The following is an 8,599-nucleotide window of genomic DNA, read 5'->3' as shown; positions in this document are numbered from 1 at the left end:
GTTCAAGAGAACGGGGTTGAAGGAGTCGTACTCGTCGTGATCCAAATCACCGGAGATCCTAGTGCCGAACGGACAGCACCTCCGCGTTCAACACACGTACAGCCCGGTGACGTCTCCCACGCCTTGATCCAGCAAGGAGAGAGGGAGAGGTTGAGGAAGACTCCATCTAGCAGCAGCACAACGGCGTGGTGGTGATGGAGGAGCGTGGTAGTCCAGCAGGGCTTCGCCAAGCACCGCGAGATATGAGGAGAAAGAGAGGTAGGGCTGCGCCAACAGGAGAAGAAACTCATGTGTTGGCAGCACCAAAACCCTCAAGTATATATAGGGGAGAGGGAGGGGGGTGCGACCCCTCTAGGGTTTCCACCCCAAGGGGTGCGGCTGCCCCAATCCCATCTAAGGGTGGCGGCCAAAGGGGAAGAGAGGGGAAACTTGCCCCCCAAGTTAGGTGGAAGCACCCCCTCCCCAAACCCTAGGCGCCTTGGGCCCTTGTGGGGGGGCGCACTAGCCCACCTAGGGCTGGTCCCCTCCCACACTTGGCCCATGCAGCCCTCCGGGGCCGGTGGCCCCACTTGGTGGACCCCCGGGACCCTCCCGGTGGTCCCGGTACGTTACCGATAAAACCCGAAACTTTTTCGGTGACCAAAACAGGACTTCCCATATATAAATCTTTACCTCCGGACCATTCCGGAACTCCTCGCGACGTCCGGGATCTCATCTGGGACTCCGAACAACATTCGGTAACCACATACAAACTTCCTTTATAACCCTAGCGTCATCGAACCTTAAGTGTGTAGACCCTACGGGTTCGGGAGACATGTAGACATGACCGAGACGTTCTCCGGTCAATAACCAACAGCGGGATCTGGATACCCATGTTGGCTCCCACATGTTCCACGATGATCTCATCGGATGAACCACGATGTCAAGGACTCAATCGATCCCGTATACAATTCCCTTTGTCTAGCGGTATTGTACTTGCCCGAGATTCGATCGTCGGTATACCGATACCTTGTTCAATCTCATTACCGGCAAGTCTCTTTACTCGTTCCGTAACACATCATCCCATGATCAACCCCTTGGTCACATTGTGCACATTATGATGATGTCCTACCGAGTGGGCCCAGAGATACCTCTCCGTCACACGGAGTGACAAATCCTAGTCTCGATTCGTGCCAACCCAACAGATACTTTCGGAGATACCTGTAGTGCACCTTTATAGCCACCCAGTTACGTTGTGACGTTTGGTACACCCAAAGCATTCCTACGGTATCCGGGAGTTGCACAATCTCATGGTCTAAGGAAATGATACTTGACATTACAAAAGCTTTAGCATACGAACTACGATCTTTGTGCTAGGCTTAGGATTGGGTCTTGTCCATCACATCATTCTCCAAATGATGTGATCCCGTTATCAACGACATCCAATGTCCATGGTCAGGAAACCGTAACCATCTGTTGATCAACGAGCTAGTCAACTAGAGGCTTACTAGGGACATGGTGTTGTTTATGTACCCACACATGTATCTGAGTTTCCTATCAATACAATTATAGCATGGATAATAAACGATTATCATGAACAAGGAAATATAATAATAATAACCAATTTATTATTGCCTCTAGGGCATATTTCCAACAGTCTCCCACTTGCACTAGAGTCAATAATCTAGTTCACATCGCTATGTGATTAACACTGATAGGTCACATCGCCATGTGACCAACATCCAAAGAGTTTACTAGTGTTGCTAAACTAGTTCACATCACCATGTGATTAAGACTCTATGAGTTCTGGGGTTTGATCATGTTTTCCTTGTGAGAGAAGTTTTAGTCAACGGGTCTGCAGTACTCAGATCCGCATGTACTTCGCAATTCTCTATGTCATATTGCAAATGCTGCTTCCACGCTCCACTTGAAGCTATTCCAAATGGTTGCTCCACTATACGTGTCCGGTTTTCTACTCAGAGTCATCCGGATAGGTGTTAAAGCTTGCATCGTCGTAACCCTTTACGCCGAACTCTTTATCACCTCCATAATTGAGAAATAAATCCTTATTACTCCAAAGACAATTTTGACCGCTATCTGGTGATCCACTCCTTGATCACCTTTGTACCCTCTTGCCAGACATGTGGCAACGCACACATCAGGTGCGGTACATAGCATAGCATACTGTAGAGCCTACGTCTAAAGCATAGGGGACGACCTTCGTCCTTTCTCTCTTTTCTGCCGTGGTCAAGCTTTAAGTCTTAACTTCATACCTTACATCTCAGGTAAGAACTCCTTCTTTGACTGATCCATCTTGAACACCTTCAAGATCATGTCAAGGTATATGCTCATTTGAAAGTATTATTAAGCATTTTGATCTATCCTCATAGATTTTGATGCTCAATGTTCAAACAGCTTGATCCAGGTTTTCTATTGAAAAACACCTTTCAAATAACCCTATACGCTTTCCAGAAAATTCTACATCATTTCTGATCACCAATATGGCAACAACATATACTCATCAGAAATTCCATAGTGCTCCCACTCACTTCTTTGGAAATACAAGTTTCTCATGAACTTTGTATAAACCCAAAATCTTTGATCATCTTATCAAAGCGCACATTCCAACTCCGAGATGCTTACTCCAGTCCTTAGAAGGATCGCTGGAGCCAGCATACCTTTTAGCATCCTTAGGATCGACCAAAACCTTTTTGATTGTATCACATACAACCTTTCCTTACGAAAACTGGTAAGGAAACTCGTTTTGACATCCATCTGCCAGATTTCATAAATGCAGCTAATGCTAACATGATTCCGACGGACTTAAGCATCGCTATGGATGAGAAAATCTCATCGTAGTCAACTCCTTGAACTTGTGAAAAACTCTTCGCCACAAGTCGAGCTTCATAGACGGTGACATTACCGTCCACGTCCGTCTTCTTCTTAAAGATCCATTTATCTCAATGGCTTGCTGATCATTGGGCAAGTCCACCAAAGTCCATGCTTTGTTCTGATACATGGATCCTATCTCGGATTTCATGGCTTCTAACCATTTGTCGGAATTTGGGCCCACCATCGCTTCTCCATAGCTTGTAGGTTCATTGTTGTCTAGCAACATGACCTTCAAGACAGGATTACTGTACCACTCTGAAGCAGTACACATCCTTGTCACCCTATGAGGTACGGTAGTGACTTGATCTGAAGTTTCATGATCACTATCATAAGCTTCTACTTCAATTGGTGTAGGTGCCATAGGAACAACTTCCTGTGCCCTGCTACACACTAGTTGTAGTAATGGTTCAATAACCATATCAAGTCTCCACCATCCTCCCACTCAACTTTTCGAGACAAACTTTTCCTCGAGAAAGGACCCGGTTCAAGAAACAATCCCTATTACTTTCGGATCTGAATTAGGAGGTATACCCAACTGTTTTGGGTGTCCTATGAAGATGCATTTTATCCGCTTTGGGTTCGAGCTTATCAACCTGAAACTTTTTTCACATAAGCATCGCAGCCCCAAACTTTTAAGAAACGACAACTTAGGTTTCTCCAAACGGTGTCGTCTCAACGGAATTACGTGGTACCCTATTAAAGTGAGTGCAGTTGTCTCTAATGCCTAACCCATGAACGATAGTGATAATTCGATAAGAGACATCAAGGTACGCACCATATCCAATAGGGTGCTACTATGATGTTCGGACACACCATCACGCTATGGTGTTCCAGGCGGTATTAATTGTGAAATAATTTCCACAATGTCTTAATTGTGTGCCAAAACTCGTAACTCAGATATTCATCTCTATGATCATATCATAGACATTCTATCCTCTTGTCATGAAGATCTTAAACTTCACTCTGAAATTACTTGAACCATTCAATAATTCAGACTTGTGTTTCATCAAGTAAATATACTCAACATCTACTCGAATCATCTGTGAAGTAAGAACGTAACGATATTCACTGCATGCCTCAGCACTCATTGGACTGCACACATCAAAATGTGTTACTTCCAACAAGTTGCTATCTAGTTCCATCTTACTGAAACCAAGGCTTTTCAGTCATCTTGTCCATGTGGTATGATTTGCATATCTCAAGTGATTCAAAATCAAGTGAGTCTAAACGATCCATCTGCATGGAGTTTCTTCATGCGTATGCACCAATAGACATGGTTCGCATGTCTCAAACTTTTCAAAAATGAGTGAGTCCAAAGATCCATCAACATGGAGCTTCTTCATGCGTTTTATACCAATATGACTTACATGGCAGTGCCACAAGTAAGTGGTACTATCATTACTATCTTATAATTTTGGCATGAAAATGTGTATCACTACAATCGAGATTCAATAAACCATTCCTTTAGGTGCAAGACCATTGAAGGTATTATTCAAATAAATAGAGTAACCATTATTCTCCTTAAATGAATAACCGTATTGCGATAGACATAATCCAATCATGTCTATGCTCAACGCCAACTCCAAATGACAATTATTCAGGTTTAATACTAATCTTGATGGTAGAGGGAGCGTGCGATGTTTGATCACATCAAACTTGGAAACACTTCCAACACATATCGTCAGCTCACCTTCAGCTAGTCTCCGTTTATTCCGCAACTCTTTTATTTCGAGTTACTAACACTTAGCAACCGAACCGGTATCTTAATACCCTGGTGCTACTAGGAGTACTAGTAAAGTACACATTAACATAATGTATATCCAATATACTTCTATCGACCTTGCCAGCCTTCTCATCTACCAAGTATCTAGGGTAATTCTGCTCCAGTGGTTGTTCCCCTTATTACAGAAGCACTTAGTCTCGGGTTTGGGTTCAACCTTGGGTATCTTCACTAGAGTAGCAGCTGATTTGCCGTTTCATGAAGTATCCCTTCTTTCCCTTGCCCTTCTTGAAACTAGTGGTTTCATCAACCATCAACGATTGATGCTCCTTCTTGATTTCTACTTTCACGGTGTCAAACATCGCGAATACCTCAAGGATCATCATATCTATCCCTGATATGTTATAGTTCATCACGAAGCTCTAGCAGCTTGGTGGCAATGACTTTGGATAAACATCACTATATCATCTGGAAGATCAACTCCCACTCGATTCAAGTGATTTTTGCACTCAGACAATCTGAGCACAAGCTCAACGATTGAGCTTTTCTCCCTTAGTTTTCCGGCTAAGAAAATCGTCGGAGGTCTTATACCTCTTGACGTGGGCACGAGCCTGAAATCCCAATTTCAGCCCTCGAAACATCTCATATGTTCCGCGACGTTTCGAAAACGTCTTTGGTGCCTCTACTCTAAACCATTTAACTGAACTATCACGTAGTTATCAAAACGTGTATGTCCGATGTTCGCAACATCCACAAACAACGTTTGGGGTTCAGCCCACTGAGCGGTGCATTAAGGACATAAGCTTTCTACTGTCCGCATAATCGCTACTGTCAACTTTCAACTATATTTTCTCTAGGAACATATCTAAACAGTGGAACTAAAGCGCGAGCTTACGACATAATTTGCAAAGATCTTTTGACTATGTTCAGGATAATTAAGTTCATCTCATAAACTCCCACTCAGATAGACATCCCTCTAGTCATCTAAGTGATTACATGATCCGAGTCAACTAGGCCGTGTCCGATCATCACGTGAGACGGACTAGTCATCATCGGTGAACATCTTCATGGTGATCGTATCTACTATACGACTCATGCTCGACCTTTCGGTCTCTTGTGTTCCGAGGCCATGTCTGTACATGCTAGGCTCGTCAAGTCAACCTAAGTGTTTCGCGTGTGTAAATCTGTCTTACACCCATTGTATGTGAATGTAAGAATCCATCACACCCGATCATCACGTGGTGCTTAGAAACGACGAACTTTCACAACGGTGCATAGTTAGGGGGGACACTTTCTTGAAATTTTAATAAGGGATCATCTTATTTACTACCATCGTTCTAAGCAAATAAGATGCATAAACATGATAAACATCACATGCAATCAAATAGTGACATGATATGGCCAATATCATATTGCTCCTTTTGATCTCCATCTTCGGGGCTCCATGATCATCATCGTCACCGGCATGACACCATGATCTCCATCATCATGATCTCCATCATCGTGTCTCCATGAAGTTGCCTCGCCAACTTATTACTTTTACTACTATGGCTACCGGTTAGCAATAAAGTAAAGTAATTACATGGCGTTGTTCAATGACACGCAGGTCATACAATAAATAAAGACAACTCCTATGGCTCCTGCCGGTTGTCATACTCATCGACATGCAAGTCGTGATTCCTATTACAAGAACATGATCAATCTCATACATCACATATCATTCATCACATTCTTCTTGGCCATATCACATCACATAGCATACCCTGCAAAAACAAGTTAGACGTCCTCTAATTGTTGTTTGCATGTTTTACGTGGCTGCTATGGGTTTCTAGCAAGAACGTTTCTTACCTACGCAAAAACCACAACGTGATATGTCAATTGCTATTTACCCTTCATAAGGACCCTTTTCATCGAATCCATTCCGACTAAAGTGGGAGAGACTGGCACCCGCTAGCCACCTTATGCACCAAGTGCATGTCAGTCGGTGGAACCTGTCTCACGTAAGCGTACGTGTAAGGTCGGTCCGGGCCGCTTCATCCCACAATACTGTTGAAACAAGATTGGACTAGTAACGGTAAGCATATTGAAAAAAAATCAACGCCCACAACTACTTTGTGTTCTACTCGTGCAAAGAATCTACGCAATAGACCTAGCTCATGATGCCACTATTGGGGTAGCAGAAATTCAAAATTTTCCTACGTGTCACCAAGATCTATCTATGGAGAAACCAGCAACGAGGGGAAGGAGAGTGCATCTACATACCCTTGTAGATCGCTAAGAGGAAGCGTTCAAGAGAACGGGGTTGAAGGAGTCGTACTCATCGTGATCCAAATCACCGGAGATCCTAGTGCCGAACGGACGACACCTCCGCGTTCAACACACGTACAGCCCGGTGACGTCTCCCACGCCTTGATCCAGCAAGGAGAGAGGGAGAGGTTGAGGAAGACTCCATCTAGCAGCAGCACAACGGTGTGGTGGTGATGGAGGAGCGTGGTAGTCCAGCAGGGCTTCGCCAAGCACCGCGAGATATGAGGAGAAAGAGAGGTAGGGATGCGCCAACAGGAGAAGAAACTCATGTGTTGGCAGCACCAAAACCCTCAAGTATATATAGGGGAGAGGGAGGGGGTGCGCCCCCTCTAGGGTTTCCACCCCCAGGGGTGCGGCTGCCCCAATCCCATCTAAGGGTGGCGGCCAAAGGGGAAGAGGGGGGAAACTTGCCCCCCAAGTTAGGTGGAAGCACCCCCTGCCCCAAACCCTAGGCGCCTTGGGCCCTTGTGGGGGGGGGGGGGCGCACCAGCCCACCTGGGGCTGGTCCCCTCCCACACTTGGCCCATGCAGCCCTCCGGGGCCAGTGGCCCCACTTGGTGGACCCCCGGGACCCTCCCGGTGGTCCCGGTACGTTACCGATAAAACCCGAAATTTTTTCGGTGACCAAAACAGGACTTCCCATATATAAATCTTTACCTCCGGACCATTCCAGAACTCCTCGTGACGTCTGGGATCTCATCTGGGACTCCGAACAACATTCGGTAACCACATACAAACTTCCTTTATAACCCTAGCGTCATCGAACCTTAAGTGTGTAGACCCTACGGGTTCGGGAGACATGTAGACATGACCGAGACGTTCTCCGGTCAATAACCAATAGCGGGATCTGGATACCCATGTTGGCTCCCACATGTTCCACGATGATCTCATCGGATGAACCACGATGTCAAGGACTCAATCGATCCCGTATACAATTCCCTTTGTCTAGCGGTATTGTACTTGCCCGAGCTTCGATCGTCGGTATACCGATACCTTGTTCAATCTCGTTACCGGCAAGTCTCTTTACTCGTTCCGTAACACATCATCCCGTGATCAACCCCTTGGTCACATTGTGCACATTATGATGATGTCCTACCGAGTGGGCCCAGAGATACCTCTCCGTCACACGGAGTGACAAATCCCAGTCTCGATTCGTGCCAACCCAACAGATACTTTCGGAGATACCTGTAGTGCACCTTTATAGCCACCCAGTTACGTTGTGACGTTTGGTACACCCAAAGCATTCCTACGGTATCCGGGAGTTGCACAATCTCATGGTCTAAGGAAATGATACTTGACATTAGAAAAGCTTTAGCATACGAACTACGATCTTTGTGCTAGGCTTAGGATTGGGTCTTGTCCATCACATCATTCTCCAAATGATGTGATCCCGTTATCAACGACATCCAATGTCCATGGTCAGGAAACCGTAACCATCTGTTGATCAACGAGCTAGTCAACTAGAGGCTTACTAGGGACATGGTGTTGTTTATGTACCCACATATGTATCTGAGTTTCCTATCAATACAATTATAGCATGGATAATAAACGATTATCATGAACAAGGAAATATAATAATAATAACCAATTTATTATTGCCTCTAGGGCATATTTCCAACAGCGCACCCACCTAACTTGGGGGGCAAGTTTCCCCTCTCCCCCCTTTGCCGCCCCCCCCCCCCAGATGGGATCTTGGGATGG

This window comes from Triticum dicoccoides, chromosome 6B (assembly GCF_002162155.2).
Source record: "Triticum dicoccoides isolate Atlit2015 ecotype Zavitan chromosome 6B, WEW_v2.0, whole genome shotgun sequence".
Taxonomy (NCBI): Eukaryota; Viridiplantae; Streptophyta; class Magnoliopsida; order Poales; family Poaceae; genus Triticum; species Triticum dicoccoides.
This window is presented reverse-complemented; position numbering follows the sequence as displayed.